The sequence below is a fragment of the Theropithecus gelada genome, chromosome 10 (genome assembly GCF_003255815.1).
Source record: "Theropithecus gelada isolate Dixy chromosome 10, Tgel_1.0, whole genome shotgun sequence".
Classification (NCBI taxonomy): domain Eukaryota; kingdom Metazoa; phylum Chordata; class Mammalia; order Primates; family Cercopithecidae; genus Theropithecus; species Theropithecus gelada.
In genome coordinates this window covers 36,832,113-36,855,983 of record NC_037678.1, presented here as the reverse complement: position 1 = coordinate 36,855,983, position 23,871 = coordinate 36,832,113, and positions in this window count along the sequence as shown.

Genomic DNA, 23,871 nt, shown 5'->3' with positions numbered 1-23,871 from the left:
AACAGGGCTCGCAAAGGGCTCCACGTAATAGTGGTGTAACTCTGGAAGATGAAGTCACATATCAGAAAGCAATATCTCAGAAAGCTTCTCTCACGTTTTTAATGAGGATATTTCCTTTATCAGCAGAGGCCTCAATGCGATCCAAATTATCCCTTCTCAGATTCCCCAAAGACAGTGCTAATAGACTGCTCAATGAAACGAAAGTGTAATTCTGTGAGATGAATTCACACATCACAAAGCAGTTTCTCAGAAAAGCTTCTTTCTAGTTCTTATCTGATGATATTTCCTTTGTCACTGTAAGCTTCATTGCGCTAAGAATTATCCCATTGCAGCTTTCAAGAAAATAGTGTCAGCAAACTGATCAATGAAAAGAAAAGTGCAATTCTGTGAGTTGCATTCACACGTCACAATGCAGTTTCTCAGAACGCTTCTTTCCACTTTTTATCTGAGGATATTTCCTTTTTCTCCATATCCCTCAATGCCCTCCCAAATATCACTTTGCAGATTCCATGAGAACAGTGTTAGCAAATGGCTTCATGCAGAGAAAGGTGTAACTCTGTGAGATGAATTCACACATCACAAAGAAGTTTCTCAGAAAGCTTCATTCCGTTTTTTATCTGAGGATATTTCCTTTGTCCTTATACTCTTCAAACCCATCTGAAATATCAGTTCTCAGAATCCACAAAAACAGTGCTAGCAAACGGCTCCATGAAATAGTGGTGTAACTCTGTGAGATAAAGTCACATATCAGAAAGCAATTTCTCAGAAAGCTTCCTTCTAGGGTTTATCTGAGGATATTTCCTTTGTCAGCATAAGCTTCATTGCGCTTAGAAGTATCCCACTGCAGGTTTCAAGAAAACTGTGTTAGCAAACTGATCAATGAAAAGAAAAGTGTAACTCTGTGAGTTGCATTCACATGTCACAATGCAGTTTCTCAGAACGTTTCTTTCCAGTTTTTATCTGAGGATATTTCCTTTTTCTCCATAGCCCTTAATGCGCTCCTAAATATCACTTTGCAGATTCCACGAGAACAGTGTTACCAAACAGCTTCATGAAGAGAAAGGTGTAACTCTGTGAGATGAATTGACACTACACAAAAAAGTTTCCCAGAAATTTTCTTTCTCGTTTTTTCCTTAGAATAGTTCCTTTGGTGGTATAGTCTTCAAAGCAATCCGAAATATCAGTTCTAAGATTCCAGAAAAACAATGCTAGCAGACGACTCCAGGAAATACAGAAGTAATTCAGTGAGTTGAATTCACACATCACAAAGCAGTTTCTCAGAAAGCTTCTTTCTTTTTTGGTCTGAGGATATTTGTGGTCTCAAAGTGCCCCCGTGTGTCTCAATGCAGATTCTGCAAAAACACTGTTAGCAAGCATCTCAATGAAAACAATGATGTATATCTGTGAGCTGAATTCACCCATATGAAAGCAGTTTCTGAGAACGCTTCTCTGCAGTTTTTGTCTGAGGATATTTCATTATTCACCATGGAATTCAATGATATCCAAGATATCACTTCTGAGATTCCACAAAATCAGTGCTAGCAAACGCCCCCACGAACTAGTGGTGTAACTCTGTGAGATGAAGTCACACATGACAAAGAAGTTTCTCAGAAAGCATCTTTCTCGTTTTTATCTGAGGATATTTCCTTTGGCCATACAGTCTTCAAAGTATTCCGAAATATCTGTTCTCAGATTCCACAAAAAGGTCTAGGAAACGGCTCCACGAAATAGTGGTGTAACTCTGTGAGATGAAGTCACATATCAGAAAGCAATTTCTCAGAAATCTTCTTTCACATTTTTATCTGAGGATATTTCCTTTGCCACTGTAAGCTTCATTGTGCTAAGAAGTATCCCATTGCAGATTTCAAGAAAACTGTGTTAGCAAACTGAACAATGAAGAGAAAAGTGTAACTCTGTGAGTTGCATTCACATGTCACAAAAGTACAGTTTCTCAGAACGCTTCTTTCCACTTTTTATCTGAGGATATTTCTTTTTTTACCATAGGCCTCAAAGCACTCCCAAATATCACTTTGCAGATTCCACGACAACAGTGCTAGCAAACTGGTACAAGAAGGGATAGGTGAATCTCTGTGTGATGAATTCACACATGGAAAGCAATTTCTCAGAAAGCCTCTTCTTCGTTATTATCTGAGTACACATCCTTTTTCAACATAGGCTTCAATGCCCTCCCAAATATCACTTTGCAGATTCCACAAAAACAGTGTCAGCAAACTGCTTCATGAAGACTAAGTTGTGACTCTGTGAGATGAATTCACATATCACAAAGAAGTTTCTCAGAAAGCTTCTTTCACGTTTTTAATTGAGGATATTTCCTCTATCAGCGTAGGCCTCAATGCAATCCAAAGTATCTATTCTCAGATTTCCCAAAGACAGGGGTAAAAGATTGCTCCATGAAACGAAAGTGTAACTCTGTGAGATGAATTCACACATCACAAAGCAGTTTCTTAGAAATCTTATTTTTAGTTTTTATCTGAGGATATTTCCTTTGTCACCGTAAACTTCATTGCGCTAAGAAATATCCCACTGCAGATTTCAAGAAAACAGTGGTAGCAAACTGATCAATGAAAAGAAAAGTGTAACTCTGTGAGTTGCATTCACACATCACAATGCAGTTTCTCACAACGCTTCTTTCCAGTTTTTATCTGAGGATATTTCCTTTTTCACCATAGCCCTCAATGCGCTCCTAAATATCACTTTGTAGATTCCACGAGAACAGTGTTAGCAAATGGCTTCACGCAGAGAAAGGTGTAACTCTGTGAGATGAATTCACACATCACAAAGAAGTTTCTCAGAAAGATTCAATCCGGTTTTTCTCTGAGTATATTTCCTTTGTCCTTATACTCTTCAATCCCATCCAACATATCAGTTCTCAGAATCCGCTAAAACAGTGCTAGCAAACGGCTTCACAAAATACTGGTGTAACTCTGAGAAATGAAGTCACATATCAGAAAGCAATTTCTCAGAAATCTTCTTTCACAATTTTATCTGAGGATATTTCCTTTGGTCGTATAATTTTCTTTTTTTTATTACTATACTTTAAGTTCTAGGGTACATGTGCATAACGTGCAGATTTGTTACGTATGTATACTTGTGCTATGTTGTTGTGCTGCACCCATCAACTCGTCAGCACCCATCAACTCGTCATTTACATCAGGTATAACTCCCAATGAAATCCCTCCCCTCTCCCCCCTCCCCATGATAGGTCCTGGTGTGTGATGTTCCCTTTCCCGAGTCCAAGTGATCTCATTGTTCAGTTCCCACCTATGAGTGAGAACATGCAGTGTTTAGTTTTCTGTTCTTGTGATAGTTTGCTGAGAATGATGGTTTCCAGCTGCATCCATGTCCCTACAAAGGACACAAACTCATCCTTTTTTATGACTGCATAGTATTCCATGGTGTATATGTGCCACATTTTCTTAATCCAGTCTGTCACTGATGGACATTTGGGTTGATTCCAAGTCTTTGCTATTGTGAATAGTGCCGCAATAAACATACATGTGCATGTGTCTTTATAGCAGCTTGATTTATAACCCTTTGGGTCTATACCCAGTAATGGGATGGCTGGGTCATACCGTACTTCTAGTTTTAGCTCCTTAAGGAATCGCCATACTGTTTTCCATAATGGTTGAACTAGTTTACAATCCCACCAACAGTGTAAAGGTGTTCCTATTTCTCCACATCCTCTCCAGCACTTGGTGTTTCCTGACTTTTTAACGATTGCCATTCTAACTGGTGTGAGGTGGTATCTCATTGTGGTTTTGATTTGCATTTCTCTGATGGCCATTGATGATGAGCATTTTTTCATGTGTCTGTTGGCTGTATGAATGTCTTCTTTTGAGAAATGTCTGTTCATATCCTTTGCCCACTTTTTGATGGGGCTGTTTGTTTTTTTCTTGTAAATTTGTTTGAGTTCTTTGTAGGTTCTGGATATTAGCCCTTTGTCAGATGAGTAGATTGCAACAATTTTCTCCCATTCTGTAGGTTGCCTGTTCACTCTGATGGTAGTTTCTTTTGCTGTGCAGAAGACCTTTAGTTTAATGAGATCCCATTTGTCAATTTTGGCTTTTCTTGCCATTGCTTTTGGTGTTTTAGACATGAAGTCCTTGCCCATGCTTATGTCCAGAATGGTATTACCTAGGTTTTCTTCTAGGGTTTTTATGGTATTAGGTCTAATGTTTAAGTCTCTAATCGATCTTGAATTAATTTTCATATAAGGAGTAAGGAAAGGATCCAGTTTCAGCTTTCTACTTATGGCTAGCCAATATTCCCAGCACCATTTATTAAATAGGGAATCCTTTCCCCATTACTTGTGTTTCTCAGGTTTATCAAAGATCAGATGGCTGTAGATGTGTGGTATTATTTCCGAGGACTCTGTTCTGTTCCATTGGTCTATATCTCTGTTTTGGTACCAGTACCATGCTGTTTTGGTTACTGTAGCCTTGTAGTATAGTTTGAAGTCGGGTAGCGTGATGCCTCCAGCTTTGTTCTTTTGACTTAGGATTGTCGTGGCAATGCGTGCTCCTTTTTGGTTCTAAATGAACTTTAAAGCAGTTTTTTCCAATTCTGTGAAGAAACTCATTGGTAGCTTGATGGGGTTGGCATTGAATCTATAAATAACCTTGGGCAGTATGGCCATTTTCACGATATTGATTCTTCCTATCCATGAGCACGGTATGTTCTTCCATTTGTTTATGTCTTCTTTTATTTCACTGAGCAGTGGTTTGTAGTTCTCCTTGAGGAGGTCCTTTACATAGCTTGTAAGTTGGATTCCTAGGAATTTTATTCTCTTTGAAGCAATTGTGAACGGAAGTTCATTCCTGATTTGGCTCTCTGTTTGTCTGTTACTGGTGTAAAAGAATGCTTGTGATTTTTGCACATTAATTTTGTATCCTGAGACTTTGCTGAAGTTGCTTATCAGCTGAAGGAGATTTTGGGGTGAGATAATGGGGTTTTCTAAATATACAATCATGTTATCTGCAAAGAGGGACAATTTGACTTCTTCTTTTCCTAACTGAATACTGCTTCTTTCTTTCTCTTGCCTGATTGCCCTAGCCAGAACTTCCAACACTATGTTGAATGGGAGTGGTGAGAGAGGGCATCCCTGTCTTGTGCCAGTTTTCAAAGGGAATTTTTCCAGTTTTTGCCCATTCAGTATGATATTGGCTGTGGGTTTGTCAAAAATAGCTCTTATTATTTTGAGATACGTTCCAACAATACCGAATTTATTGAGAGTTTTTAGCATGAAGGGCTGTTGAATTTTGTCAAAAGCCTTTTCTGCATCTATTGAGACAATCATGTGGTTTTTGTCTTTGGTTCTGTTTATATGCTGGATTACGTTTATTGATTTACGTATGTTGAACCATCCTTGCATCCCAGGGATGAAGCCCACTTGATCATGGTGGATAAGCTTTTTGATGTGCTGCTGAATCCGGTTTGCCAATATTTTACTGAGGATTTCTGCATCAATGTTCATCAGGGATATTGGTCTAAAATTCTCTTTTGTTGTTGTGTCTCTGCCAGGCTTTGGTATCAGGATGATGTTGGCCTCATAAAATGAGTTAGGGAGGATTCCCTCTTTTTCTATTGATTGGAATAGTTTCAGAAGGAATGGTACCAGCTCCTCCTTGTATCTCTGGTAGAATTCTGCTGTGAATCCATCTGGTCCTGGACTTTTTTTGGTTGGTAGGTTATTAATTATTGCCTCAATTTCAGAGCCTGCTATTGGTCTATTCAGGGATTCAGCTTCTTCCTGGTTTAGTCTTGGGAGAGTGTAAGTGTCCAGGAAATTATCCATTTCTTCTAGATTTTCTAGTTTATTTGCGTAGAGGTGTTTATAGTATCCTCTGATGGTAGTTTGTATTTCTGTGATGTTGATGGTGATATACCCTTTATGATTTTTTATTGCATCTATTTGATTCTTCTCTCTTTTCTTCTTTATTAGTCTTGCTAGCAGTCTATCAATTTTGTTGATCTTTTCAAAAAACCAACTCTTGGATTCATTGATTTTTTGGAGGGTTTTTTGTGTCTCTATCTCCTTCAGTTCTGCTCTGATCTTAGTTATTTTTTGCCTTCTGCTGGCTTTTGAATGTGTTTGCTCTTGCTTCTCTAGTTCTTTTAATTGTGATGTTAGAGTGTCAATTTTAGATCTTTCCTGCTTTCTCTTGTGGTCATTTAGTGCTATAAATTTCCCTCTACACACTGCTTTAAATGTGTCGCAGAGATTCTGGTATGTTGTATTTTTGTCTCATTGGTTTCAAAGAACATCTTTATTTCTGCCTTCATTTTGTTATGTACCCAGTAGTCATTCAGGAGCAGGTTGTTTAGTTTCCATGTAGTTGAGCGGTTTTGATTGAGTTTCTTAGTCCTGAGTTCTAGTTTGATTGCACTGTGGTCTGAGAGACAGTTTGTTATAATTTCTGTTCTTGTACATTTCCTGAGGAGTGCTTTACTTCCAATTATGTGGTCAATTTTGGAATAAGTGTGATGTGGTGCTGAGTAGAATGTATATTCTTTTGATTTGGGGTGGAGAGTTCTGTAGATGTCTATTATGTCTGCTTGCTGCAGAGCTGAGTTGAATTCCTGGATATCCTTGTCAAATTTCTGTCTCGTTGATCTGTCTAATGTTGACAGTGGGTTATTGAAGTCTCCCGTTATTATTGTATGAGAGTCTAAGTCTCTTTGTAAGTGTCTCAGGACTTGCTTTATGAATCTGGGTGCTCCTGTATTGGGTGCATATATATTTAGGATAGTTAGCTCTTCCTGTTGAATTGATCCCTTTACCATTATGTAATGGCCTTCTTTGTCTCTTTTGATCTTTGATGGTTTAAAATCTGTTTTATCAGAGACTAGGATTGCAACCACAGCTTTTTTTTTGTTCTCCATTTGCTTGGTAGATCTTCCTCCGTCCCTTTATTTTAAGCCTATATGTCTCTGCATGTGAGATGGGTCTCCTGAATACAGCAGACTGATGGGTCTTGACTCTTTATCCAGTTTGCCAGTCTGTGTCTTTTCATGGGAGCATTTAGTCCATTTACATTTAAGGTTAATATTGTTATGTGTGAACTTGATCCTGTCATTATGATGTTAGCTGGTTATTTTGCTCGTTAGTTGATGCAGTTTCCTCCTAGCCTCGATGGTCTTTACATTTTGGCATGTTTATGCAATGGGTGGTACTGGTTTTTCCTTTCCATGTTTAGTGCTTCCTTCAGGGTCTCTTGTAAGGCAGGTCTGGTGGTGACAAAATCTCTAAACATTTGCTTATCTATAAAGGATTTTATTTCTCCTTCACTTATAAAACTTAATTTGGCTGGATATGAAATTCTGGGTTGAAAATTCTTTTCTTTAAGAATGTTGAATATTGGCCCCCACTCTCTTCTGGCTTGTAGAGTTTCTGCCAAGAGATCTGCTGTTAGTCTGATGGGCTTCCCTTTGTAGGTAGCCAGACCTTTCTCTCTGGCTGCCCTTAAGATTTTTTTCTTCATTTCAACTTTGGTGAATCTGGCAATTATATGTCTTGGAGTTGCTCTTCTCGAGGAGTATCTTTGTGGCGTTCTCTGTATTTCCTGAATTTGAATGTTGGCCTGCCCTACTAGGTTGGGGAAGTTCTCCTGGATGATATCCGGAAGAGTGTTTTCCAAGTTGGTTCCATTTTCCCCCTCACTTTCAGGCACCCCAATCAGACATAGATTTGGTCTTTTACATAATCCCATACTTCTTGCAGGCTTTGTTCACTTCTTTTTCTTCTTTTTTCTTTAGATTTCTCTTCTCGCTTCATTTCATTCCTTTGATCCTCAATCGCTGATACTCTTTCTTCCAGTTGATCGAGTCCGTTACTGAAGCTTGTGCATTTGTCACGTATTTCTCATGTCATGGTTTTTATCTCTGTCATTTCGTTTATGGCCTTCTCTGCATTAATTATTCTGGTTATCGATTCTTCCACTCTTTTTTCAAGATTTTTAGTTTCTTTGCACTGGGTATGTAATTCCTCCTTTAGCTCTGAGTAGTTTGATGGACTGAAGCCTTCTTCTCTCATCTCGTCAAAGTCATTCTCCGTCCAGGTTTGATCCATTGCTGGCGATGAGCTGCGTTCCTTTGGATGGGGAGATGAGCTCTTATTTTTTGAATTTCCAGCTTTTCTGCCCTGCTTTTTTCCCATCTTTGTGGTTTTATCTGCCTCTGGTCGTTGATGATGGTGATATTCTGATGGAGTTTTAGTGTAGGTGTCTTTCCTGTTTGTTAGTTTTTCTTCTAACAGTCAGGACACTCAGCTGCAGGTCTATTGGAGATTGCTTGAGGTCCACTCCAGACCCTGTTTGCCTGGGTGTCAGCAGCAGAGGCTGCAGAAGATAGAACACTGCTGAACAGCGAGTGTACCTGTCTGATTCTTGCTTTGGAGGCTTCCTCTCAGGGGTGTACTCCACCGTGTGAGGTGTGGGGTGTCGGTCTCCCCCTAGTGGAGGATGTCTCCCAGTTAGGCTACTCAGGGATCAGGGACCCACTTGAGCAGGCAGTCTGTCCGTTCTCAGATCTCACCCTCTGTGTTGGGAGATCCACTGCTCTCTTCAAACCTGTTAGACAGAGTTGCTTGCGTCTGCAGAAGTTTCTACTGCTTGTTTGTTTGTTGTTGTTGTTGTTGTTGTTGTTTAGCTGTACCCTGTCCCCAGAGGTGTAGTCTACAGAGACTGGCAGGCCTCCTTGAGGTGTTGTGAGCGCCACACAGTTTGATCTTCCCAAGGCTTTGTTTACCTACTTAAGCCTCAGCAATGGGAGGTGCCCGTCCCCTAGCCTCACTGCTGCCTTGCCACGATATCGCAGACTGCTGTGCTAGCAATGAGGGTGGCTCTGTGGGCGTGGGTCCATCCCGGCCAGGTATGGGATATAATCTCCTAGTGTTCCTGTTTGCTTAAAGCACAGTATTGTGTTGTGAGTTACCCGATTTTCCAGGTGTTGTATGTCTCAGGTCCCCTGGCTGGCACTCCCCAGTGAGATGAATCCAGCACCTCAGTTGATAATGCAGAAATCCACTGTCTTCTGTGCAACTGGTGCTGGGAGCTGGAGACTGGAGCTGTTCCTATTTGGCCATCTTGCTCCACCCACCGGTCATATAATTTTCACTGTGAATGGAAATATCTGTTCTCAGATTCCACAAAAAGAGGCCTAGCAAACAGCTCCACAAAATAGTGGTGTAACTCTGTGAGTTGCATTCACACTTCACAATGCAGTTTCTCGGAACACTTCTTTCCAGTTTTTACCTGTGGATATTTCCTTTTTCACCATAAGCCTCAAAGCGCTCCCAAATATCAATTTGCAGATTCCACGAAAATAGTGTTAACTAACTGCTACAAGAAGGGAAAGATGAATCTCTGTGTGATGAATTCACACATCAGAAACCAATTTCTCAGAAAGCTTCTTTCTTATTATTATCTGAGGATATATACTTTTCCACCGTAGGCCTCAGTGTGCTCCCAAATATCACTTTGCAGATTCCATGAAAAGAGTGTTAGCAAACTGCTTCATGAAGACTAAGTTGTAACTCTGTGAGATGAATTCACATATCACAAAGAAGTTTCTCAGAAAGCTTCTTTCACGTTTTTAATTGAGGATATTTCCTTTATCAGCGTACCTCAGAATGCGGTCCAAAGTATCCCTTCTCAGATCCCCAAAGACAGTGGTAATATACTGCTCCATGAAACGAAAGTGAAACTCTATGAGATGAATTCACACATCACAAAGCAGTTTCTCAGAAAGCTTCTTTCTAGTTTTTATCTGAGGGTATTTTCTTTGCCACCATAGGCTTCATTGCGCTAAAAAATATCCCATTGCAGATTTCAAGAAAACACTGTTAGCAAACTGATCAATGAAAAGAAAAGTGTAACTCTGTGAGTTGCATTCACACATCACAATGCAGTTTCTCAAAACTGTTCTTTCCAATTTTTATCTGTGGATATTTCCTTTTTCACCATAGCCCTCAATGCGCTCCTAAATATCACTTTGCAGATTCCACGAAAACAGTGTTAGCAAATTCCTACAAGAAGGGATAGGTGAACCTCTGTGTGATGACTTCACATGTCAGAAAGCAATTTCTCAGAGAGCCTCTTTCTCGTTATTATCTGAGTATAATTCCTTTTTCACCATAGGCCTCAATGCGCTCCCAAATATCACTTTGCAGATTCCATGGAAATAGTGTTAGCAAACTGCTTTATGAAGACTAAGTTGTAAATCTGTGAGATGAATTCACATATCAAAAAGAAGTTTCTCAGAAAGCTTCTTTCACGTTTTTAATTGAGAATATTTCCTCTATCAGCGTAGGCCTCAATGCGATCCAAAATATCCCTTCTCAAAGTCCCCAAAAACAGTGGTAATAGACTGCTCCATGAAACGAAAGTGTAACTCTGTGAAATGAATTCACACATCACAAAGCAGTTTCTCAGAAAGCTTCTTTCACGTTTTTATCTGAGGATATTTCCTTTGTCACCGTAAGCTTCATTGGGCTAAGAAATATCCCATTGCAGATTTCAAGAAAACAGTATAAGCAAACTGATCAATGAAAAGCAAAGTGTAACTCTGAGTTGCATTCACACGTCACAATGCAGTTTCTCAGAACGCTTCTTTCCAGTTTTTATCTGAGGATATTTCCTTTTTCCCCGTAGCCCTCAATGCGCTCCCAAATATTACTTTGCAGATTCCACGAGAACCGTATTAGCAAACGATTTCATGCAGAGAAACTCTGTGAGATGAATTCACACGTCACAAAGAAGTTTCTCAGAAAACTTCTTTCTCATTTTTATCTGAGGATATTTCCTTTGGCCGTATCGTCTTCAAAGTGATCCAAAGTATCAGTTCTCAGATTCCACAACAGGGCTAGCAAACGGCTCCACAAAATAGTGGTGTAACTGTGAGATAAAGTCACATATTGGAAAGCAATTTCTCAGAAAGCTTCTTTCACGGTTTTATATGAAGATATATCCCTTCTCACTGTAAGCTTCATTGCACTAAGAAATATCCCATTGCAGATTTCAAGAAAACGGTGTTAGAAAACTGATCAATGAAAAGAAAAGTGTATCTCTGTGAGTTGCATTCACACATCACAATGCAGTTTCTCAGAATGCTTCTTTTTTGTTTTTATCTGAGGATATTTCAGTTCTCAATGCACTACATTATATCTCATTGCAGATTCTGTGAAAACAGTGTTAGCAAACTTCTCAATGAAATCAATAGTATAACTCTGTGAGATGAATTCACACACCACAAAGCAGTTTCTGAGAGGCTTCTCTCCAGGTTTTATCTGAGGATGTTTCATTTTTCACTGTGGGATTCAATGATATCCAAAATATCACCTCTGAGATTCCTCAAAAGTAGTGCTAGCAAACTCCTCCATGAAAGAGTGGTGTAACTTTGTGAGATAAATTCTCGCATCATAAGCTGTTTCTCAGAAAGCTTCTTTCTGGTTTTTATCTGAGGATATTTCCTTTGTCTGAGGATTCTTCATTGCGATCCAAAATATCACTTCTCAGATTCCACAAAAACAGTGCTAGCAAACGACTCCACGAAATACATGTGTAACTCTGTGAGATGAATTCACGCATCACAAAGCAGTTTCTCAGAAAGCTTCTTTCTGGTTTTTATCTGAGGATATTTCCTTTGGCCGTACAGTCTTCAAAGTGATCCGAATTACCAGTTCTCAGATTCCACAAAAACAGGGCTGGAAGATGGCTCCAGCAAATAGAGGTGTAACTGTGTGGGATGGATTCACATATCAGAAAGCAATTACTCAGAAAGTTTCTTTCTAGTTTTTATCTGAGGATATTTCCTTTGTCACCAGAAGCTTCATTGCACTAAGAAGTATCCCATTGCAGATTTCAAGAAAACTGTGTTAGCAAACTGATCAATGAATAGAAAAATGTAACTCTGTGAGTTGCCTTCACACGTCACAATGCAGTTTCTCAGAATGCTTCTTTCCAGTTTTTGCCTGCGGATATTTCCTTCTTTACCATAGGCCTCAAAGCGCTTCCATATATTGCTTTGCAGATTCCACGAAAACGCTGTTAGCAAACTGCTACAGGAAGGGAAAGGTGAATCTCTGTGTGATGAATTCACACATCACAAAGAAGTTTCTCAGAAAGCTTCTTTCTCATTTCTGTTTGAAGATTTTTCCTTTGTCAGGGTAGGCTTCAATTAGATCCAAAGTATCCCTTCTCAGATTCCCCAAAAACTGTGGTAACAGACTGCTCCATGGAATGAAAGTGTAACTCTGTGAGATGAATTCAAATGCCAGAAAACAGATTCTCAGCTTGCAGGGGCCTTTGAAAACAATATGCTAAAAATAGATAGGGCTCAAGGACAGTATCTCCAATTGAACTTTTAATGAACTCCCGTAGGCGCCAAGAAGGCAGTCAGATAAAGAAGAGCATAGAAACAAGGAACTGAGTAGAAGGTTACACGTGGGAAAAGAAAGTTTGTTTTACATTGCATTCTTTCTGCTGAAGTGTGGTTTTAGAGTATAAATGAAGTGAGGTGGAGGCTCTGAGTGCGGCCGCCATGTTCTCTGTGTGTCTTTGTCTTTTGTGTGTTCTTTCATTCTCCACCACCCCTGGCACAGACGCCAACAAGTGGTGCAGTGAGCAGGGTCAGCACGGGTGAGTAGGGGAGAACAAGAAGGGGAACCCCCTAGGGGCGGGTAAGGCCCGGATATTGTTAAGGGGAACCTTCTTAAGCTTTCATTATGGGGAATTTAATCTCTCTGGCCTCAGAATATTTACAGCTGTTTCAAGGACTGTTGCTGTCTATAGGAGTGGAAGTAAAAGAAAAAGACTTTGAAGTGATTGTTTGCCCATGTTGAACAACATTGTTACTGGTTTCAGTATCAGACTAAAGTGCAGCTGAATTGGAGACAATGGTTACAGGTAGTAAAAGCTCTGCTTAGAGCTCTCCAGTTAGGGGATATTATGCCTCTAAGATTGTGGACCTTGTGTAACTCTATCACTCAGACATTAGAGTTACTTGAGACTGATTAAGAGTGTGGTAATGTAGCCACAGGAGGAAAGGTATGTGAGGATTTGGAAAAAAAAAAAATCTGAAATGGAGCCCATTTGTGCCAGGATAACAGAGGATGGGGGGGTAGCAAAAGGGGGAGAAGAGAAAAAGCCAGCTCTTCCTTCTAAGGGAAATTCTGACATGCAGAGTATTATGGAAATGCTTCAACAAATATTACAGATACATTCTTCTAATTCACTTTTGCGAGCTTTCCCTGTTTCTTTTCCTTCTACCCTGTTAAAAGAGGATTTTCCAGAGCCTCCAACCCCCCGGCTTCCTTATCTTTACCTTTGTTTGGCAAAGTTGAAGCCCTGTTCACATCAGACATACTTTAAATTTATACTAAACACCTGTTTAATATGTCAAAACCAGTATATATGTATATCTTATTGTTTGTTAAAATATTATGAGTATTTCAATAGTCAATAAATAAGCACATTAATATTAACTATTAATATTAATATAGTATTAATAACCTGAGCTAGGAAATTGTTATGTTATAGGGGTGCATAGGTTCCACCAATTTACACTCCAAACAGAAGTTGAGTATTCGAGTTGCTTAACACATTAACTACCTCTTGATATTTTCTGTGTTTTTAAATTTTAACCATTGTATTGTATATGTAATGATTCTCAATTTGGTATTAATATACATATTTCCTAGTGAGTAATGATGTTAGACATATAGGTTTATTGTCATTTCTTTGTTCTGCTACTTTTGGTTGAGTTATTTACCTTTTCCTATTAATATGTTGGGATTCTTTATATTTGGGGATATGAGTATTATTATATATTATATATACTTTTAATTAAAAAAATTTTTTTTAAGGAGCTGGATCTGTTTCCAATTATTTGTGCTTCTTTTGCTCCTAATGCTCAGTTTTCAAATGGTGGCAATAATGTCCAATTTAATGCCTTACAAATTAAATTTTTTAAAAGAAATGAAAGCTGCCATTTCTAACTATGGATCTCAATCTCCTTTTATCCTTGGTCTTCTTGATGTTTTTCCATCAGAAAATTTAATAATTCCTATAGACTAGAAGACTTTGAGGGAAGGCTTTTCTTGATCATTCTCAGTGGTTACAATTGCACAGCTGATAAATGAACAAGGCACATGTACAGGCTAGAAAAAATGTTATGTGTGATCCCCCTGGACCCACTGAGGAATAACTCACAGGCACGGGCCAGTATGCTACTCTTAATGCTCAGGCTGGTCTAGATGATGTTGCCTTTACTCAAATCAAGACTTTGTTTTTAAGGGCCTAAAATAAGGTAGATATAACAGGAAGATCTTCCCTTTCCTCTGTGAAGATTTTACAGGGCACAAATGAACCATATCCAGATTTTGTAGCCCATCTTCAGGATACTGTCTTCAAAATTGTGTGTGCAGGCCTTGCTTCAAAAATTTTGTTACAAACATTGTCTTTTAAAAATGCTTATGCTGACTGTTAAAAATTGTTAAAATCGTTAAAAGCCAACGGGGCCAATTTAGATAAATATATTAAAACTTGTGTTAGTGTTGGAGGGGCTATTTATAATACTCAATTATTGGCTAGAGCTTTGTCTAAAGCCTTAAAAGAAAATAACAAACTGAAGGGGTGGCCTGCTCAGCTTACAGAGGACCCACGCCGGCCCCGGTCTCTGAGTTCCCTTAGTATTTATTGATAATTATCTTTACCATCTTAAAGACAGGGGAGTGGCAGGACAATAGGATCAAAGAAAAGAGGAAATTGGCAGTAAGACATATGAACAAAAACCTCTGTGACATGAATAAGTTCAAAGGAAAATGCTGTGCCTTGAGATGCATATGCAAACATCTCCATAAACCTTTTAGCAGCATAGTTTCAGTCTATCACATGGGGAGAAACCTTAGACAATACCTAGCTTTCCTAGGCAGAGGTCCCTGCGACCTTTGGCCATGTACGTGTCTCTGGGTAGTTGAAATTAAGAGAATGGTGATAACTTTTAACCAGCAAGCTACCTTCAGGCATTTGTTTAACAAAGACACATCCTGCACAGCCCAAAATCCATTAAACCTTGAGTCACCGCAACACATGTCTCTTGCAAAGGACAAGGTTGGGGGTAGGGTCACAGATTAACAGCATCACAAATACAGAACAAAATGGAGTCTCTTATGTCTACTTCTTTCTATATAGACACAGTAACAGGCTGATCTCTCTTCCTTTTCCCCACAACAAACAAGGTGTTTGTTTGCAGTGTGATAAACCTAGACATTTCAAAAAAAAAAAAAAAAAGTCATAAAAATTAAACACTTTTATCCCTCAAGGCGGAAAGCTGCCTTCAGAGGTATACAAATGTTGTGGTAAAGGTCAACATTGGACAAATAAATGTCGTTCCAAAACTGATAAAAGTGAAAATTTACTGTCTCCTCTCCTGGAAAACGAGAGCTGGGGCCCACAGGCTTGGGGCCCCAAGAATTACAATACAAGTCTACTACAATACCCAGTGAGCAATGACCTACAACATCAACGAATAAATTCAAGTCCTCCTTAAGGATCCCACACCTTACCCCAGTTTCTCAGCTTTATGCGGCAACTAAGAAGAGTGCCGCTGCTGACTTAGTTATTACTCAACCTTATACCTTGTCTCCTAATAGAAGAGTATATAAATTAGCTATTAAAGTGTGTGACCCTTTGCCAAAAGGACATGTAGGACTTTTGTTAGGTCAAAACAACAGTGCTATATGGAAGTTAATGATGATTTCAGAAATCATTGATCTTGATGTTACTAATAAAATTCTTATTATGGTACAAGTTCACAATTTATACGCCTAGAGGCAGGGGAACATATTCTCAATAGAGAGGGTTTGGTAGCGTAAAAAAAACCCTGTTTTTTGGGAAACTTTAGTTTCTAATCAAAAGCCCTTATGTTCATTGCATATTAATAGAATAGTTTTTAAAGGGTTAATTGATATAGAGGTGAATATGTCTATTATTTGTTTAAATTAGTGGCCTATACAATGGAAAAAAAGACAAGTTTCAGTCATACTCACTGGCTTGGGTACTGCTTCTGTAGTTTATCAAGACGTAAAACCTTTAACCTGTGTTGGTCCTAAAGGTCAACAAGGTCAAGGGTTTTTTTTATATTATTCCTATTAATATTAATCTTTAGAGACAAAATCTTTCATAACAATTTGGTGCTTTTTAAAACATTCTTCATATTTCCTCAACTGCCAAAAATATGATGTTCAAAATGGGCTACAATCCTTTAAACTCATAGCCACTGTTCACCAGCCTCAAGTTTTAGAATTAAAGTATAAAACGACCACTCCTCTTTAGGTGAAACAGTGGCCATTATCTAAAAAAATACTTAGGACTTTAAAAGAGTAAGTCAAAAAACAAATGACCGAAAAGAATCTAAAGCCACGTACTTCTGCATGGAATTCCCGTCTTTGTCTTGTCTTAAAACTATAAATGTTTACATTCAACCTAAAAAAAGTTTACAGCCTGGTCTTCCTAATCCTGCCCTTATCCCACAAAGTTAAAAATTAATGGTCATAGATCTCAAAAATTGTTTTTTCTCTATTCCATTACAACCTCAAGATTATAAAAAGTTTGCCTTTATTATTCCTAAATATAATAATGGACAACCTATTCAAAAATATCAACAAAAGCTTCTTCCCCAGGGTATACTTAATAGCCCTACTATATGTCAAAAATTTATACATAGGACTTTAAATCCTATAAACAATCAGTTTCCAACTGTGTTAATTTATCATTATATGGATCTTCTCTGTCCCTGTTTTTAATAATTTTCAGCCACTTTCTCAATATCAATGGAAAGTTTACCTCAAAATATGTTAAATAGCCCTACCTTGTGTCAAAAATTTGTCCATAGGGCCTTAGATCCTGTTCGAAAGCGTCATCCTTCTGTTCTTTTATATCATTATATGGATGACATTCTTCTTGCTGCACCCACCAGAGAAAAGCAGCAAAATGCTTTTGTATCATTACAAACTCAGCTTTCTTTCTATTCACTTAATATTGCCACAAAAAAAAATTTAACTAGATTTTCCTATTCAATATTTAAGTTATACCTTGGAGACACAAAATATTCGACCCCAAAAAATTCAAATTCGGTGTAATCATTTAAAAACATTACATGATTTTCAAAAGCTTCTAAGAGACATTAATTAGATGCGTCCTGTTTTAAGAATACCAACATATCAGTTATAACATCTTTTTTTCTATTCTAAAAGGAGACAGTCACTTGGACAACTCACGCCATTTAACTCCTTTGGCTTTACAAAAACTCCAACTTGTTAAAGAGCAACTTAGAAAGGCCCTTCCTTTTGTTTATTTCATACTTTACCTTCTCCCACAGGAATAATTCATCAAACTAATCAACCACTAAAATAAATCTTTTTGTCCAATAAAATATCTAAATGTTTGGCTACTTATATTGATCATTTAGCTGAACTAATCATCAAAAGACGGCATCACTGTCGACAACTTTGGGGAGGAGATCCTTCCTTAATTATCTCTCAATTCACTCATAGTCAGATCACTTATCTTCTTACAACTTCTGATTCTTGGCAAGTTACTTGCGCTTCTTTCGTTGGACAATTTTCTACCCAATATCCTAAGTCTCCGATCTTTTCATTTTTTAGGCAACATTCTGTGTTGCCTTTCTCACCAATTTCTATATTTCCTGTTCAAGGTCCTACCTTTTTTACTGATACTAATAGCAATAATAAGGCTAGATATTAGAGTGTTCATCAATCTCGAGTTACAGTTTATCCTTATCCCTCAATACAACAGAGAAAATTGTTTACTGTTCTGATGATCTTACTTGATTTCCCTACTACTGGTTATAACATTGTTAGTAATTCTCAATACGCTGTTTATGTTACTTTTTATATTTCTCAGGCCACTTTACCTCTTTGTGCTACTTCTTCTCTTCAAAAACTCTTTTCCTTGTTATCTTCTACTTTGAGCCAACGTCAAGCTCCTTTATTCATCACTCATCTTCGTTCTCATTCTCAACTTCCTAGACTATTAGTTCATGGTAATACTCAGATTAATTCGCTTATAATAGGCCACCTACATACTACAAAACAAAAATATACTCTACATCACACTAAAAGTTCTGGCCTTCAACGACGGTTTCATTTAACTTATAAACAAGCTTGTTCTCTTATTTGAGCTTGTCCTTCCTGTGCTCCTTTGAGCATTCCATCCTTCCATCCTGGGGGTAATCCGTGAAATGTCCCTTCTTTTGGACAATTAAAGTATGTTCATCATACCATTAATACCTTTTCTCATTTTCAATGGGCCACTCCGTTGCCATCTAAAAAAGCTAATTCTGTTATTACACATCTCTTAGCTTGTTTTGCCATCATGGGCATTCCTCTTATACTTAAAACTAATAATGCCCCTGCCTATGTCTCTCGTAAATTACAAGTTTTCTTACAGCAATATTCAACATATCATCGATATCCCAGACAACAGTCAAGGTCAAGCCATCATTGAGCGCACAAATTTAACTTTAAAAACTCAACTATTAAAACAAAACAAAATGAGCCCCCCAGAAACCAGATTTTGAAGGTTCTTTTTACCTTAATTTTTTTGAATCAATAGAGACAATTGCAAGACTCCGCTATCGTAACCCATCTTTCCTCACCTCTCTCGGTGATAATCCCCGCTGACAATTTAAAGGTTTAGTATCCTAATGAAGAAGGTAAGTATGTTCAAGGGCAAATTCTAAAACAGGGACGGGGCTATGCTCTTGTCCTTACAGGGAGCGGACCTGAGTGGTTTCCTACAAGATGATTAAAACCCTGTTGAAAAGAAAACTGGATTCAGCATGCATTTCTTCCTTTGTTAGATGTGCCTCGGTGGGGGACTTATTTCTCTTAGTAAAGCTTTGTATGAATATTGGACTTATATTCCCTTTCCGCCCTTGTATCAGGGAGTCGCCTGAGGGGAGGCAGAAATTAAGGTTTTCACCAATGACACTACTTGGATGCCGTCCCCCTATATAGACAAGGACAATATAGAATGAGAAACGGGAATTATAAACAACACATATCAATTTGGAGTGGAAGGACTTCCAATATGTATGAGAAATAGTTCTCATTGTCTCCAAAAATCGCATGAAGCCTGGGCTGTTCACTATAATCATAGTCATGTGGCTGCTAATACTGTTATTATTGTAACTAGAAGCTTTCAGTATAATCATACTGTATATGAAACTATTCCTAGTTCTTTACCTTTTTGTCCTATTCCAGAGGTTTCTCCTAATATTGAGGTGCTGGAGTGGCAACAATGTCGGGGAACTAAACCCCGGATTTTATTAGAATACTATAGAATGTAAATAACTGATTGGAGTGTACATGATAATTTTCAAATAAAATTTAGGATAAATAAAAGTATTGCTGCTAACAGTAATGAAACTTTGGTATGGCGTGAAGGCCTGAAGTACAGAGTCATCTTTAGAAGTTGTTAGCAGCAGGTGATGCCATTAGCACTTTTGTGAGGAATATGTCCCTTAATCTTTCTAACCCAACTAACTCCTTTCATATTCAGTTATATCGAAATACCTCCTGATATATTATTGCTTGTGTCCATGAGCCCTACCTATTATTAGCAGAAAATTTGACATGGGATAATGATATGGGGATTGTTAATTATACAGATACGTATACATTTTTGTCTTGCCTCAATCATTCCTGGTGGCACAACTTTACTGAGGATATTTATATCCTCAGGGCTCGTAAGGAAATTTGGCTACCTGTTAACCTTACGCGACCGAGGGGGTCATCACCTCTTGAAACTTATATTTGGACTTCTTTTCAGTGAACCCGCCGTGCCCTTAGACTTATAATTACCTTGGTGATGAGTCTTGTTGCCATCGCCTCCACTGCGACCATAGCAGGACTCGCTCTTCATCAAAGCATAAAAAATGCTTAATTTATGCAGCAATGGCACAAACAATCTCACCGGTTATGGCTTCAACAACGAAACATTGACTCTCAACTTGCTAAAAGATTAGACAACATGGAACAAACATTGACATGGCTTGGAGATCAGCTCACTGTACTCAGTACTCAGATGACATTACAATGTAATTGGAACTCCACTCAATTTTTTAAACATCTCTCAAAATTGAACTATAATCCGAAAATTATTAGTAGGCCATAAAAATATTAGTTTAGACATCCAAGAACTCATTCAAAACATTTCCGAAACATTTCGACAACAATTGCATGTGTTGTCTGAAACCATAACCCTGCAGAGCTGGGTCAGCGCCTTGCTGCCTTTAACTCATAGACCCAGATAAAAACATGGATTTCTACAATCTCTAAAAGTATATTGCTTTGGACACTTGGATTGGGTCTACTTCTTTTGGTGATTCGCTGCTCCCTCCGTCGCCTCCAAACACAAAAGAAAACACAAAAACAAATATGGACTACCTTTTTAGGATTGAGGCAAAACAAAAACAAAAAGGGGGAAATGCAGGGGCCTTTGAAAACAATATGCTAAAAATAGATAGGGCTCAAGGACAGTATCTCCAATTGAACTTTTAATGAACTCCCGTAGGCGCCAAGAAGGCGGGCAGATAAAGAAGAGCATAGAAACAAGGAACTGAGTAGAAGGTTACATGTGGGAAAAGAAAGTTTGTTTTACATTGCATTCTTTCTGCTGATGTGGGGTTTATAGAGTATAAATAAAGTGAGGCAGAGGCTCTGAGTGCGGCCGCCATGTTCTCTGTGTGTCTTTGTCTTTTGTGTGTTCTTTCATTCTCCACCACCCCCGGCACAGACCCCAACATCACCTTCTTTCTAATTTTTATCAGGAGAATATTTCCTTTTCCACCATAGCCCTGAAGGTGCTCCCAATTATCTCCTTGCAGATTCCAAGAAAAGAGTGTTATCAAACTGTTTCAGGAAGAGGGAGGTGTATCTCTGTGAGATGAATTCATACATCACCAACAAGTTTCTCAGAAAGTTTCTTTCCAGTTTTTATCTGAGGATATTTCCTGTTCCACCAGAGCCCTCCATGCACACCCACATATCACTATGCAGGTTCCTTGTAAACAGTGTTAGCAAACTCTTCATGTAGAGTAAGGTGTTTCTCTGTGAGTTCATTTCACACATCACCAACAAGTTTCTCAGAAAGCTTCTTTCTCGTGTTTATTTGAGGACATTTCCTTTGTCAGCATAGGCTTCAAAGCAATCCAAAGTATCCCTTCCCAGATTTCCCAAAAACTGTGGTAACAGACTGCTTGCTCCATGGGAAGAAAGTGTAACTCGGTGAGATGAATTCACACATCACAAAGTAGTTTCTTAGAAAGCTTCTTTCTCCTTTGTATCTGAGGATATATCCTTTGTCACCGTACGCTTCATTGCGATAAGAATTATCCTACTGCAGATTTCGGGACAACAGTGTTAGGAAACTGATCAATGAAAAGAAAAGTGTAACTCTGTGAGTTGCATTCACACATCACAATGCAGTTTCTCAGAAAGCCTCTTTCTGGCTTTTATCTGAGGATATTTCCTTTTTCAAAATAGTCCTTAAGGCGTTCCCAAATATCACTTTGCAGATTCCACGAAAACACTCTTAGCAAACTGTTTCATGGAAAGAAAGGTGTAACTCTGTGACATGAATTCACACATCACAAAGCAGTTTCTCAGAAAGCTTCTTTCTAGTTTTTATCTGACAATATTTCATTTTTCACTGTAACCTTCATTACGTTAGGCATTATCCTATTGCAGATTTCAAGACAACAATGTTAGCAAACTGATCAATGAAAAGTGTAACTCAGTGAATTGCATTCACACATCACAAGGCAGTTTCACAGAACGCTTCTTTCCAGTTTTTATCTGAAGATATTTTCTTTTTCACCGTAGGCCTCAATGCACTCCCAAATATCATTTTGCAGATTCCACGAAAACAGTGTAAGCAAACTGCTTCATGAAAAGAAAGGTGAAGCTCTGTGAGATTAATGCAGACATCAGAAAGCACTTTCTCAGAAAGCTTCGTTCCAGTTTTTATCTGAGGATATTTCCTTTTTCAGAATAGCCCTCAATGCGTTAACAAGTGTCACTTTGCAGATTCCATGAAAACACTGTTAGCAAACTGTTTCATGGAGAGAAAGGTGTAATCTGTCAGATGAATTCACACATCCCAAAGCAGTTTCTCAGAAAGCTTCGCTCTCCATTTTATCTGAGTATGTATCCTTTCTCACCGTAAGCTTCATTGCGTTAAGAATTATCCTACTGCAGATTTCGGGACAACAGTGTTAGCAAACTGATCAATGAAAAGAAAAGTGTAGCTCTGTGAGTTGCATTCACACATCAGAAAGCATTTTCTCAGAAAGCTTCTTATCAGTTTTTATCTGAGGATATTTCATTTTTCACCATAGGCCTCAAGTTGCTCTCAAATATCACTTTGCAGATTCCACAAAACACTGTTAGCAAACTGCTTCTTGAAGATAAAGGTGTAACTCTTAGAGATGAATCCAAACATCACAAAGAAGTTTCTCAAAAAGCTTCTTTCTAATTTTTATTTGAGGATATTTCCTCTGTCAGTGTAGGCTTCAGTGCAATCCAAAATATCCCTTCTCAGATTCCCTAAAAACAGGGGTAGCAGACTGGTTCATGAAACGAAAGTGTAACTCTGTGACATGAATTCGCATATCAGAAAGCAGTTTCTCAGGAAGCTTCTTTCTAGTTTTTATCTGATGGTATTTCCTTTTTCACTGTAAGCTTCATTGCACTAAGAATTATCCTATTGCAGATTTCAAGACAACAGTGCTAGCAAACTGATCAATGAAAAGAAAAGTGTAACTCAGGGAACTGCATTCACATATCTCAATGCAGTTTCTCAGAACACTTCTTTCCAGATTTTATCTGAGGCTATTTCCTTTTTCACTATAGGCCTCAATGTGCTCCCAAACAACACTTTGCAGATTGCATGAAATCAGTGTTAGCAAACCATTCATGAAGAGAAAGGTGTATCTCTGTGAGTTGATTTCACACATCACAAACAGGCTTCTCAGAAAGCTTCTTTCTAGTGATTATTTGAGGACATTTCCTTTTTCAGCATAGTCTTCAAAGCAATCCAAAATATCCCTTCTCAGATTCCCCAAAAACCATGATAACAGACTACTGCATAAACGAACGTGTAAGTCTGTGAGATGAATTCAAGTATCAGAAAACAGTTTCTCAGAAAGCTTCTTTCTCCTCTTTATTTGCGGATATATCCTTTGCCACTGTAAGCTGCATTGCACTAAGAAATGTCCTATTGCAGATTTCAAGACAACAGTGTTAGCAAACTGATCAATGAAAAGAATGTAACTCTGTGAGTTACATTCACACATCATGATGCAGTTTCTCAGAACGCTTCTTTCCAGTTTTTATCTGAAGATATGTGCTTTTTCACCATAGGCTGCAATGCGCTCCCAAATTTCATTTTGCAGAATCCACGAAAACAGTGTAAGCAAACTGCTTCATGAAGGAAAGGTGAATCTCTGTGAGATGAATGCAGACATCAGAAAGCACTTTCTCAGAAAGCTTCTTTCTAGTTTTTATCTGAGGATATTTCCTTTTTCAAAATAGCCCTCAATGCGTTCCCAAATATCACTTTGCAGATTCTATGAAAACACTGTTAGCAAACTGTCTCATGGAGAGAAAGGTATAACTCTGTGAGATGAATTGACACATCACAAAGCAGTTTCTCAGAAATCTTCGTTCTCCATTTTATCTGAGGATATATCCTTTCTCACCATAAGCTTCATTGTGCTAAGAATTATCCTATTGCAGATTTCGGGACAACAGTGTTAGCAAACTGATCA